The following is a 14953-nucleotide window of genomic DNA, read 5'->3' on the forward strand; positions in this document are numbered from 1 at the left end:
TATCTCAAGGCCATCAGACTGTTAAACAGTCACAGATAACATTGAGTGGCTGCTGCCAACACACTGACTCAACTCCAGCCACTTTAATAATGGGATTTGATGGAAATTGATGTAAAATATATCACTAGCCACTTTAAACAATGCTACTTAATATTAATGTTTACATACCCTACATTATTCATCTCATATGTATATGTATATACTGTACTCTATATCATCTACTGCATCTTTATGTAATACATGTATCACTATCCACTTTAAACTATGCCACTTTGTTTACATACCCTACATTAATCATCTCATATGTATATACTGTACTCGATACCATCTACTGCATCTTGCCTATGCTGTTCTGTACCATCACTCATTCATTTCTTTATGTACATATTCTTTATCCCTTTACACTTGTGTGTATAAGGTAGTAGTTTTGGAATTGTTAGGTTAGATTACTCATTGGTTATTACTGCATTGTCGGAACTAGAAGCACAAGCATTTCGCTACACTCGCATTAACATCTGCTAACCATGTGTATGTGACAAATACATTTGATTTGATTTGAATATATTCAAACTCAGTTTTTCACAATTCCTGACATATAATCCAAGTAAAAATTCCCTGTCTTAGGTCAGTTAGAATCACCACTTTACTTTGAGAATGTGAAATGTCAGAATAATAGTAGAGAGAATTATTTATTTCAGCTTTTATTTCTTTCATCACACTTCTGACAGTGGGTCAGAAGTTTACATACACTCAATTAGGATTTGGTAGCATTGCCTTTAAATTGTTTAACTTGGGTCAAACGTTTCGGGTAGCCTTCCACAAGCTTCCCATAATAAATTGGGTGAATTTTGGCCCATTCCTCCTGACAGAGCTGGTGTAACTGAGTCAGGTTCGTAGGCATCTTTGCTCACACACGCTTTTTCAGTTCTGCCCACAAATCTTCTATGGGATTGAGGTCAGGGCGTGGTGATGGCCACACCAATACCTTGACTTTGTTGTCCTTAAGCCATATTGCAACAAATTTGGAAGTATGCTTGGCGTCATTGTCCATTTGGAAGACCCATTTGCGATCGAGCTTTAACTTCCTGACTGATGTCTTGAGATGTTGCTTCAAAATATCCACATCATTTCCCTCCCTCATGATGCCATCTATTTTTGGTAAGTGCACCAGTCCTTCCTGCAGCAAGCACCCCCACAAAAGGATGCTGTCACCCCCGTGCTTCACAGTTGGGATGGTGTTCTTCGGCTTGCAAGCCTCCTGTCACACCCTGACCATAGTTTGCTTTGTATGTTTCTATGTTTTGGTTGGTCAGGGTGTGAGCTGAGTGGGCATTCTATGTTACATGTCTAGTTTCTCTAGTTCTATGTTTGGCCTGATATGGTTCTCAATCAGAGGCAGGTGTTCGTCATTGTCTCTGATTGGGAACCATATTTAGGTAGCCTGTTTGGTGTTGGGTTTTGTGGGTGATTGTCCTTGTTCCTGTCTCTGTGTTTGAACCAGATAGGGCTGTTTAGGTTTTTTAATGAATTGTGTTTGAGTTATGTTATTGTTTTTGTTAGTTTATTCATGTATAGTGTCTTTATAAATTAAACATGAATAACCACCACGCTGCATTTTGGTCCGCCTCTCTTTCACCAGAAGAAAACCGTTACAGAATCACCCACCACAACAGGACCAAGCGGCGTGGTAACGGGCAACAGCAGCGAAAAGAGGAATGGACATGGGAGGACGGTTTGGACGGCAAGAATATGGACTATACTACTTGGGAGGAAATAGACAGGTGGGCGGTCGACCCAGGGAGAGTGCCGGAGCCCGCCTGGGATTCGATGGAGCAGTGCGCGGAAGGTTACAGGAGAATGAGGTTGGCGAAGCAAGCACGGCGGCGCGGACGGAAGCCCGAGAGTCAGCCCCAAAAATGTCTTGGGGGGGAGGCACAGGGGGAGTGTGGCAGAGTCAGGAGTCAGACCTGAGTCAACTCCCCCTGTTTATCGTGAGGAGCCAAAACCAGAGCTGGTGTTGGAGGTGAGCGAAGCAGAGACTGTGAAGGAGTTAATGGGGAAATTGGAGGAGAGAGATATGAGGGAGTTGCTGTGTTGGTGCATGAGACACGGAATTAGCCCGACGGAGCGTGTCGAGGATTTGATGACACCTGGGTCAGCTCTCCATACTCGTCCTGAGGTGCGTGCTAGTTGTCTGTTGAAGACTGTGCCAGCCTCACGCACCAGGCCTCCTGTGCATCTCCCTAGCCTTGCACGTCCTGTGCCATCTCAGCACTACAGTGCTCTTAGCAGTGCTAACCGTGGCGAGCGTGGTGCTGGTCAGGCACCATGTTATGTGGTGGTTCGCACGGTGTCCCCAGTACGCGTGCTTAGCCCGGTGCGCTACATCCCAGCTTCCCACATCTGCCGGGCTAGGGTGAAGATCCAGCCAGGGCGGTTAGTGCCAGCCCTGCTCTCAAGATCTCCAGTACGCCTTTACGGTCCGGTCCATCCAGTGCCACCTCCACACACCCGCCCTCCGGTGGCAGCTCCCCGCACCAGGCTTCCTGTGCGTGTCCTTGGCCCAGTACCACCAGTGCCAGCACCACGTATCAGGCCTACAGTGCGTTCCACCTGTCCAGCGCTGCCGGGGCCTTCCTCCTCTCCAGCGCTACCAGAGCCTTCCTCCTCTCCAGCGCAGCCGGAGTCTCCCGCCTGTTCGGCGCTACCAGAGCTCCCGCCCCTCAGTCCAGAGGCGCCAGAGCTACTCAGTCCAGCGCTGCCAGAGCCTTCCTCTCCAGCATTGCCGGAGCTTCCCGTCTGCCCAGCGTTGCCGGAGCTTCCCGTCTGCCCAGCGTTGCCGGAGCTTCCCGTCTGCCCAGCGTTGCCAGAGCTTCCCGTCTGCCCAGTGCCGCCAGAGCCACCCTTCTGCCCAGAGCCGCCAGAGCCCCTCAGCCCAGAGCCGCCAGAGCCCCTCAGCCAAGAGCCCCTGCTCCTCAGCCAAGAGCCCCTGCCCCTCTGTCCCGAGCTGCCGCCCCTCTGTCCATTGACAAGAGTTGCCATGGTGAGGAGGCCACGGAAGCGGACAAGGTGGGGGACTAAGACTACGGTGAAGTGGGCCACGTCCAACACCAGAGCCGCCACAGCGGACAGATGCCCACCCAGACCCTCCCCTATAGGTTCAGGTTTTGCGGCCGGAGTCCGCACCTTGGGGGGGGTACTGTCACACCCTGACCATAGTTTGCTTTGTATGTTTCTATGTTTTGGTTGGTCAGGGTGTGAGCTGAGTGGGCATTCTATGTTACATGTCTAGTTTGATTTGATTTGATTTGATTTGATTTAGTTTGTCTAGTTCTATGTTTGGCCTGATATGGTTCTCAATCAGAGGCAGGTGTTCGTCATTGTCTCTGATTGGGAACCATATTTAGGTAGCCTGTTTGGTGTTGGGTTTTGTGGGTGATTGTCCTTGTTCCTGTGTTTGTGTTTGCACCAGATAGGGCTGTTTAGGTTTTCGCACGTTTATTGTTTATGTTAGTTTATTCATGTGTAGTGTCTTTATAAATTAAGCATGAATAACCACCACGCTGCATTTTGGTCCGCCTCTCTTTCACCAGAAGAAGACCGTTTACACCTCCTCCTTTTTCCTCCAAACATAACGATGGTCATTATGGCCAAACAGTTCTATTTTTGAATCATCAGACCAGAGGACATTTCTCCAAAACGTATGATCTTTGACCCCATGTGCAGTTGCAAACCATAGTCTGGCTTTTTTTATGGCAGTTTTGGAGCAGTGGCTTCTTCCTTGCTGAGCGGCCTTTCAGGTTATGTTGATGTAGGACTAGTTTTACTGTGGATATAGATACTTTTGTACCTGTTTCCTCCAGCATCTTCATTACGTCCTTTGCTGTTGTTCTGGGATGGATTTGCACTTTTCTCACCAAAGTACGTTCATCTCTAGGAGACAGAACGCCTCTACTTCCTAAGCGGTATAACGGCTGCGTGGTCCCATGGTGTTTTTACTTGCGTACTATTGTTTGTACAGATGAACGTGGTACCTTCAGACGTTTGGAAATTGCTCCCAAGGATGAACCAGCATTTTGGAGGTCTTGGCTGATTTCTTTTGATTTTCCCATGATGTCAAGCAAAGAGGCATTGAGTTTGAAGGTAGGCCGTGAAATACATCCACAGGTACACCTCCAATTGACTCAAATGATGTCAATTAGCCTGTCAGAAGCTTCTAAAGCCATGACATAATTTTCTGGAATTTTCCAAGCTGTTTAAAGGCACAGTCAACTTAGTGTACGTAAACTTCTGACCCACTGCAATTGTGCACAGTGAATTATAAGTGAAATAATATGTATGTAAACAATTGTTGGAAAAATTACTTGTTTCATGCACAAAGTAGATGTCCTAACCGACTTGCCAAAACTATAGTTTGTTAACAAGAAATTTGTGGTGTGGTTGAAAAACGAGTTTTAATGACTCCTTCGTAAGTGTCTGTAAACTTCCGAATTCAACTGTACATGACTGAGCAGTGTTTAAAATGGCCTTTTAATATCAAGTTCTCTTTCAATGATGTCCTGAAAAATCCATTTTTAATGAATTGTGTTTGAGTTATGTTGGGATTAGTGTAGTGTGTGTTTTCTGTGAAAACTTTTGTATCCATATTTGGAGGCCAAACGTTGATGATATACTGTAAATGTCAGTTGTCATAGGGAGACAGATTTTTCACATTTTCAAGCTCTGCTGCATGAAGAAAACATTCCTTTTCAGCAAAATATTCTGGAAAATGTCACACAGAAATGATTGCAATACTCAATCTTTCAATTTTTTATTTTTTATTTCACCTTTATTTAACCAGGTAGGCTAGTTGAGAACAAGTTCTCATTTGCAACTGCGACCTGGCCAAGATAAAGCATAGCAATTTGACACATACAACAACACAGAGTTACACATGGAATAAACAAAACATACAGTCAATAATACAGTAGAAAAAAAGAAAACAAGTCTATATACAGTGAGTGCAAATAAGGTAAGATAAGGGAGTTAAGGCAAGAAATAGGCCATTGTGGCAAAGTAATTACAATATAGCAATTAAACACTGGAACGGTAGATGTGCAGAAGATGAATGTAGAGATACTAGGGTGCAAAGTAGCAAGATAAATAAAGACTGTATGGGGATGAGGTAGGTAGATAGATGGGCTGTTTACAGACGGGCTACGTACAGGTGCAGTGAACTGTGAGCTGCTCTGACAGCTGGTGCTTAAAGCTAGTGAGGGAGATATGAGTCTCCAGCTTCAGAGATTTTTGCAGTTTGTTCCAGTCACTGGCGGCAGAGAACTGGAAGGAAAGACGACCAAAGGAGGAATTGGCTTTGGGGATGACCAGTGAGATATACCTGCTGGAGCGCGAGCTACGAGTGGGTGCTGCAATGGTGACCAGTGAGCTGAGATAAGGCGGGGCTTTACCTAGCAGAGACTGTAGATAACCTGTAGCCAGTGGGTTTGGCGACGAGTATGAAGCGAGGGCCAACCAACGAGAGCGTACAGGTCGCAATATTGGGTAGTATATGGGGCTTTGGTGACAAACCGGATGGCACTGTGATAGACTGCATCCAGTCTATCAATTTATTAATTGGATAGTTGTGAATTCTAACTCAGTAAAATGACATCTAGTGAGTTTGCTATTGCCAGAAACATCACCATACTGCTCTTCCACCTAAAATACATTTTTGATGAAAAATTTCACAAATGGACATATTATGCTCTCATTTGATGTTTTTATCGTTTTCAATCAATCTACAGACACGGTATGGAGAAATTTACCACATGCTGGCCTCAATATTGGCTGTTGCCTCTACACAGCAAATCATAGTTCTGTCAGCTCTCTACTATCTTTCTTCTTTGTCTCTTGGTCATTCTTTAGAATTGGAGGATGAAGAAGAATGCTGTATGTTTGTCTGTCTCAGGCCAGAGGGGAAAGTTTGACAACACAGTCATGAGTTGAGTCACAGGATAAATGTCACAAAGCCAAGGATTCAATAATTTTCCATTTTTAGACTGTAGTCACAGAAAGTCAAGGTGAGGAAAAACTGTAGCATCCATAACAGGTTTACAAAAGTTTTGCAGGATCAGTGACTATGTAATACAACTGTCATAAAAGCATTCAAGACCTGCGATAATGTCCCTCAGTTTGGCCGACACACCTGTTAGGCCGAGGGATGTTTATACCACAAATTATCCCATTCAGGATAATAATTGTCTGAATGCATGAGTGGAGAAACTCAGTATGGTTGGTCATGCATATTGGACAGCTGTTGTTATGACAGAAAAAGAACACACTGAGTGTACACAACATTAGGAACACCTTCCAAATATTGAGTTGCTCCCTCTTTTCCCGTCAGAACAGCCTCAATTCGTTGGAGCATGGTCGAAAGCGTTCCACAGGGATTCTGGCCCATGTTGACGCCAATGCTTCCCACAGTTGTGTAAAGTTGGATGTCCTTTGGGTGGTGGACCATTCTTGATACACACGGGAAACTGTTTTGCAGTTCTTGACACTCATATCAGTGCGCCTGACACCTACTTCCATAACCCGTTCAAAGGCGCTTCAATCTTTTGTCTTGCCCCACTTGATTGAACACACACACAATCCATGTCTCAATTGTCTCAAGACTTAACAATCTTCATTTAACCTGTCTTCTCCCCTTCATGCAGGTGCAGGAAGGAAGATAGCCAAACTGCATTGTCATCTCTTAAAAAAAGCTCATTCCACATTTTATTGGGTAACCAAAGTAACCAACAATTGCAGCATAGTTTGTGTATTTCGTTCAATTTAGACCAGACATACAACCTTATATTGCCATCTGCTGTTTTTATATAGGACTGCAACACACAGTTTGAGAAACAGTTATATTTGGGACAATTTGAGGGACATTGGGATTACTAAATTGCAGTATTATATTGTATTATATTGGGGTTTGCAGCAGGTATAATTTTTAATCTATAAAACCAGATCATATTACCTGTACTTTAGGGCAATGTAGATATTTTAATTTAGAGAAATCATTTAACTGGCAAATCCAATAATTTAAAGGTTACTGAAAAAATGGAAAGGGTCTGGATGACCTCTACTAAACACTATGTACTGATTCAGGGATGTGTGAAGGACCACAGGGATGTCTGGCAAGAACAGAATCAAAGATTACAGAAAAGGTTTTTTATTGTTGCCACACAACATTGCACTTTCCATTTTGTGTGCTTATAGAACAGTGTGTGTGGTTTCTAGGAGGAGAGACAAACATGGAAATGTAATTTATACACATGAGAGACTATACAAGGCAACTAGGGCTATATATACTTTCACACTACTGCGTCACAGAGGTTAAGCTAAATACAGTAAATCATCTTCTTAATGGCACACTATAAAGCTTATCATGCATAAAGCTAAACAAGCATAATCTTGCAGTGCCTGAATCACATGTCAAAGAACATGGATGGCTAAATAGTAATCAGGCCCAGGTATACAGTACCAGTCAAAAGTTTGGACACACCTCTACATTGTAGAATAGTAATGAAGACCTCAAAACTATGAAATAACACATATGGAATCATGTAGTAAGCAAAAAAGTGTTAAACAAATCAGAATATATTTGAGATTTGAGATTTTTCAAAGTAGCCACCCTTTGCCTTGATGACAGCTTTGCGCACTCTTGGCATTCTATCAACCAGCTTCATGAGGTAGTCACCTGGAATGCATTTCAATTAACAGGTTTGCCTTGTTAGAAGTTAATTTGTGGAATTTCTTTTCTTCTTAATGCGTTTGAGCCAATCAGTTGCACTGTGACAAGGTAGGGGTGGTATACAGAAAATAGACATATTTGGTGAAAGACCAAGTCCATATTATGGCAAGAACAGCTCAAATAAGCAAAGAGAAACAACAGTCCATCATTACTTTAAGACATGAATGTCATGCAATGCGGAAAATTTCAAGAACTTTGAAAGTTTCTTCAAGTGCTGCAAAAACCAGCAAGCGTTATGATGAAACTGGCTCTCATGAGGACCGCCACAGGAAAGGAAGACCCAAAGTTACACTACAGGTCAAGTTTTAGAACACCTACTCATTCAAGGGTTTTTCTCTATTTTGACTATTTTCTACATTGTAGAATAATAGTAAAGACATCAAAACTATGAAATAACACATATGGAATCATGTAGTAACCAAAAAAGTGTTAAACAAAGATTCTTCAAAATAGCCACCCTTTGCCTTGATGACGGCTTTGCACACTCTTGGCATTCTCTCAACCAGCTTCACCTGGAATGCTTTTCTAACAGTCTTGAAGGAGTTCCCAAATATGCTGAGCACTTGTTGGCTGCTTTTCCTTCACTCTGCAGTCCGACTCATCCCAAACCATCTTAGTTTAGTTGAGGTCGGGGTATTGTGGAGGCCAGGTCATCTGATGCAGCTCTCCATCACTCTACTTCTTGGTCAAATAGCCCTTACACAGCCTGGAGGTGTGTTGGGTCATTGTCCTGTTGAAAAACAAATGATAGTTCCACAATCACCCAACCTCAACCCAATCGAGATGATTTGGGATGAGTTGGACTGCAGAGTGAAGGAAAATCTGCCAAAAAGTGCTCAGCATATGTAGGAACTCCTTCAAGACTGTCGGAAAAGCATTCCAGGTGAAGCTGGTTGAGAGAATGCCAAAAGTGTGCAAAGCTGTATCAAGGCAAAGGGTGGCTACTTTGAAAAATCTAAAATCTACATTTTGTTTAACACTTTTTTGTGTTATTTCATAGTTTTGACATCTTCACTATTATTCTACAATGTAGAAAATAGTACAAAAAAATAAAAACCCTTGAATGAGCAGGTGTGTTCAAACTTTGACTGGTACTGCAGGTAAAAACAGTTTGCATGCAAAAGTGATTGCTTTTGATAAAAACACTTTATCTGCCTTCCCAATGAAAAGTAGTTAGTAAATTCAAACCTTTATTTTATGGAAAAGAGACGTTTTATGTTTCTGGACGATCAACTATGTTGCCCTGTTGACAACATGACCGAGCGGCGCAAATGACTGTTTGATTTGAGAAGGGTGCTCTTCCCTACCCACTATCTCCCTATGATGTGACGGGCCATTGGCCGATTCAACCCGGGCCAGCGTAATAGATCTCTCTCAGTTACTGTACGTTGATGACTAACCTATGTTATGAGAAAATGTTATCTCTAATCAAATGTTCTTGTTCCCACGAGAAAGGCTTGACTGATATAAACAGTGTTGGAATGTGAAGCATCATCATACTGTACATGAGGGGAAACTATGCTGCATGTAACTTAAAATAATACACAAAGGCAATAGAAATGATGAAATGAACAAATCATGTTTGCTTAAGCTTTGGACATGCTGATCTACAGAAAAAAAAATCATTTTTGGGATCCTTCAAGGATCTGAGATAATCTGTCATTGTCCTCAATCATATCCTATGTTTTGTATAAGATGATAACATATTTTAGAACATTGTAGACCAATACAAACTGAACAAATAAAGCCAGGCAAAGGAAGGGAGAGCTTCAAGAGAAGAGAGATAATGTATAGTTAATTAGGAATACTAACCGATCCATATTTGGCAGTGCATTGTTTATTTAGGGGAGAGACAGAACAGAATGCCCTTGTTTGGAATGGAGTGACCTGTGTTCAGAAACAGAATCTTTTTGAAGAAAAAACTGCAACATTCTGAACCACTCAATTCCCACACTCATATCCTGTTCCATTAATAACTTAGACTCACTCATGCTATGCACGTTGCCATGACTATAAGCATTTTCAGTTATATTTGAAAAGCTGTAAATTCAGCAGAAGGACACAAGTCACATTCAACAGCTGTACGTTTCAACAGATCAGCTCTAGTACGATGATGATCTCACAAAACCGTTCCATGCACCTCGAAAAAGACGTTGGAGACACCATGGCACCAGACGGGTGGGCACCAATCGTGACCTGAACAACAGGGCCTGTCAGCCAGTCATAATTGAAGAGCCTCGATGACCTTTCACACTTGCTGCTGTGACTGCAAGCATTCCCGCGGCGCAGATGGAGGCACACAGGGCTACTTCGGGTCTGCAGCCTACTGAGCAGCAGCAGAGATTTGTCTACCTGTCGATTAGGTTGCAGCAAGGTTATCTTCCAAATCAAGCCTCTGGGATTGATTATTCGTCTGTCGACCGCTCATGGAACTTGATGAATATGAAATGAAGAGCGACATAGACACGTTAAGGGCTGGTAAGTGTTTCACTCTTGACATTTTGCTCACACAATTTTCTTCAGAATTGATCATGCATTCATTCAAAACGTTAGTCAGGTCAATAAAATCATATATCAGTGTAGGGTTTATAAATACTGTGCTAATGTGCTATTATAGGACTACTCAAACCTATTGCAGGCTACTGGTCCAGAAAATGTTTTGTATGTGGTTGTATTTTGTTTGGCAATGTTTTTGTGAGAATGAAGATCAGTTGCAAGCAGGAGCTGTAGGATATAGCCTACTCGGGACAGAGTCTGCTGACTTCAATGTTTACTGTTTGAGATTCGCACAGCGGCAAATAAAGGCATGTTTGCTTGTCACGTAAAGGAGTTACATTGAACACAAGGGGCCTTAATTAACTTTCTCAGGTTTAAAATTGACTCGTGTACAAATTGTCTACTCTATAAATCCCATGCCTCCTTTGTAAAAGGGTAGAGAAATGGCCATCATTTCGTTTTCTAGACACATTTAGCATCACATCCATGTCTCAAGACTAAAGCATATTATTGATCATCACCTTTACATTGGCCTATAGAATAGGCTATGGTACATAGAATATTATGTTAGTCCATCCCATGTGTCTTGGTCAGGTGTGATTTTAACTGGGAGAAATATGACTGTCATGAATTGGTAAATAAATGTTGACCATTGCCCACACACTTTTCATTATGCTCTGTAAAAAAGTCTAGATGTTGCAACTAACTATTATTAAGTAACTGGTTCCACTGCTTTTTTTGTTTGTTTACTCAACTGTTTGGTCAAAGTGTTACCTTAATTTAATATTTATAGTTGGCCCAAACTTAGCTCCAACATGAGAAAATCTAGGACAAAATGCAGTCAATAAAAAATTACATGTTTGCTCAATTTGTTTCATATGTTCATTCAATTACAAATTATTATTTTACACAGAAAAAAAGGCATTAGAACAAGTTACACAGAGCTTTTAACATAAAATGTTTTCAATTAACATATCTCACAAACATGATTACATTGTGCATGCATACAGTAATTAGTATTTAACACATCCTCACCTGAGATTTGACCTCACAACCTCTTGGTTCACAGCATTCCAATCTTCCTGCTATGCCACTATTGCTACACTTTACACTAAGGAAAACTCAGCTCTGTTAGAAGTGCTCTCAAGAAAAACTATTTTATTGATCATAGTCATTAAGGAATAACATTAAAACAGTAATATGCCCCACCAGCATAAGACAACTATACCGAAGCCCCCCAAATTACTGAAATAAGTCAATCAAATCAATGATGAGAGAATAGTAATTAACTGATAACTGACACAGACATGGTGGCATAGCAGGAAGATCTGAATGCCATTAATAAAGAGGTTGTGAGTTCAAATTTCAGGTTAGGACATGTTTAATAATGATTACTGTATAAATGAACAAACACTATTTAATTATCTGAACCAATCATAGACATCTATGTTTCACATGTTTGAACATCAAAGTACAGAAAACTAGAGCACAGTACAGCACAGCATGTAACTGTATAGTGTAGTTCAGTACTGTAGAGTGCAGCGCAGTACAATACATTACAGTGTGCTCCACTGTGTACTGAACTATACTTCTCTTTACTGTACTGTACTGTGCTGTCAAAATTTGTGGACCCAGCTATGGTTTGTGACTACTATGATTTCCCACTGTAGTCAATTCAATTGCAGAAATTCCGTTACCGATTTTTCAGAAATTCTGTTCGTTTTAATCACTTAATAATTCATAAACAAACTTTATATCAGTAAAAACACTATAACTAATTGATAGGTCTACCTATACTTGTTACTTCTGTGAACTTTCATTATCCTCCCTTAATTATCTTAAAGATATGTAGGGTTTAGGATAACAGAATTTCAAGGCCCAGGGTAATGTTACTTAAACTTACAGAAGGCAAATCATTTCCCAACAACTAAATATGCATTGATATTAGTTGGCAGGGGTCTTTACTTCAGCATTGTTGTGTTTTGATGTATTTCTACCTTTTAAGACTTTTCTGATAGGTGTTGTCTAAGACCCCATTTCCATCTGTTTGACCAGAAATCAAAGCCTTTGCTTATTCCACATTTTCTTTACAGAAAATGGTTTAAAAATCTATATATGCCTTCATATCTAAAAAATATAGACTCTTAGCTTTCATTTGACACCCAATTTGACATGGTCCTATGAACTTAACATGTTGGTGCTCAACGTCAACGTCTATTCCACGTTGGTTTAACGTAATTCCATTGAAATGACAACCTTGATTCAACCAGTGTGGGCCCAGTGGGGACCCTTTGGCATTGGTATTTAACACTATACTATTCACACCATTTGTTGGTCACCAGATCCTTTTTAATCATTATTTACATAAATCATTTATAATTGAATCTCTTGCTATCCCCCACCAGAATATAGAGTAATACTAGGTCTTATATTCATCAGAAGCCCAGTAGAGGGAGCTACAATTTCCCTATAATCCATTACAACTAACACCAGAACTTTTCAGGTATGAGACAATTAGTGAGTTGAAATATGATGATTTAATTCTTCCTTTCCATTTTCTTTCTATAACTTCCTTCCCTCCAGTGTTTCCCAATATCCCACTATACCACTTTCTCTGTTCCTTGCCAGCTGCTGCTGTCTGTATCTCTCCACTAGGACTGCCCCTGTGCAGCAGGTTATAAATAAGGACCCAAGGAGTGCATCCCAGCAGCAGCAAGACATTCAGCCGTTGTGTTGTTTAAGCAGCTGCACACTGTCAGTCCAATCGTGGGGGAGCTGCGGTGGAAAGGAGGAGTGGAGGAGGTGGAGGGGTCTGTGTGAGTCAGGGAGTAGACTTGTCCCTGGCAGGCTCCAGGGAGAACATGCTGGGAGAGCCAGACTGAATTTGCGCGGGGAAGAGACCACCAGTAGGCTTGGCAGTCTATATTATCCATGAAAAGGGTCATATTAGATTTAGTTTCAGGGTATGAGGAGGGTTGGGGTCAAAGTGATGGCTTATCACCAACAGATTCTCCAGTTAAAATGAGATTGGCTTGTCTATGGGTGATTAATAGTAGAGAGGGCATCTTTAGAGATACTCTGGAGGACATGTATGAGTCAAAGACAAGGCTCCGTGTGAATTAGCCTGAAGGACAGACACTGACGACTCAAGGTTACCCTGAGGTGAATTGTCCCCTAATGCAACATGGAGTCTTCATCCACCAGTAACCCCTGCTTAGATAAAAGGGACGTTATATTAGGCATTTCAGCTGGATGTTGTGAGTGAAAATTGCCTAATGCCTCCCTTTACCTCAGTACTGACCACATCTAAACTTTCCTGTAACTCACTATCGTTACATTCCTACTCATCAGTTTTGTAATTTATTGTCATCTAGAGTTATTTTGTGGTCTCTTGAGTTATTTCCCCCCCGGCGGTTTACTCTTGATGCCTCAGAAAAAAAGGAAGTTCACGCACAGCTATGTGAGAACTTAAAAAAGGGATGCAGCTGCTTTTAAGGCCAGACTGTTTGAAACAAATACAAACAGGAGGGTGATTTACGATGACAGGGTCAGGGTTCAGCCTAGGATGTCGGGTCAGAGGCTCACACAGCCTGTTAGATGACTGCTAAAATAGACCTCTCCCATTGAGTCTATTTTTCTCACTCATCATATCTGTCATAGTGAAACAAGTGTTCATGTTAAAGTGCTTTGAGTTTCCTTATTAGGCCTCCGTTGTAATTATTTAGCCACTGATTGCTTATTCAAGGCATTTTGTCTCCTATGTTAACTGCTTTATAGAATGATAATGAGGTGTTAGTTGATTTAGATAAGTGTTTGGTTCTTACATGCCATTCATTCAATGGATTTTCAAGTCAAAAATAGTGAGGAGGTGCAGGGTCAGCTTGTTTCCATAGGACCAGCATTAACAACACTGCAACTGAAAACAGTCCATTCCACAGCCACTGAAGCTACTGTTGCAGAGACCTGCAGACTACTGACTACTGTTCTTTTTGTGGACTGTCTGTGACTGTTGACTCTACTTTTGCGTCACATGGGAACTGTGGTCACCCGTGGGCTAATCAGGTCAATGATACAAGGTCGACCAAGCCTTGGCCAACTAATGCATAAAGCCAGGGACAACTCCCCTGGCCATAACATGCTAACTCTGGTAAGTCCATATGCCAGAGATGTGGCATGACATTTTTCGTGTTGGCCAGGGGCCTAGCAGAGGATGATGTAGGGAGAGAGTTGAACAAGGACAGAGGACCATGCAGCAGTGTACTTTTCATCCTCACTTCCCCAGGGTTATGTGTTACAGTCAGAGCAATGCACTGCCCTCCAGTATGAGCAATTAAGCAAAGAAGGCCAAGGGAAAGTGACTAACATGTGCTTATTACACGCATATGACAGACAACAGGAAAGCCTTGTGTAAATAGGACACATTGGCTGGTGACCGTCACAAGGTTGCTAGGTGAAATGCAACCATATGGGAGTATAATCATCACATGCTCATCCTCACTATAAATTAGGATGCTCTCTCTGAGGGTCAATTGACTTCATTGCCCCTTGGCCAGTCTGTGGGTTGTTTGATGGGATAATGGAGAATTACTATATGCTTTGTGCTTGCAAGTACATTTAATAATGTCTCATTTCATTTTTGTGGAAGAATGGTTTACCAGGCCCTGGTAAACACTTACA

Source organism: Oncorhynchus tshawytscha, linkage group LG22 (genome assembly GCF_018296145.1).
Source record: "Oncorhynchus tshawytscha isolate Ot180627B linkage group LG22, Otsh_v2.0, whole genome shotgun sequence".
In the NCBI taxonomy this organism is placed as follows: domain Eukaryota; kingdom Metazoa; phylum Chordata; class Actinopteri; order Salmoniformes; family Salmonidae; genus Oncorhynchus; species Oncorhynchus tshawytscha.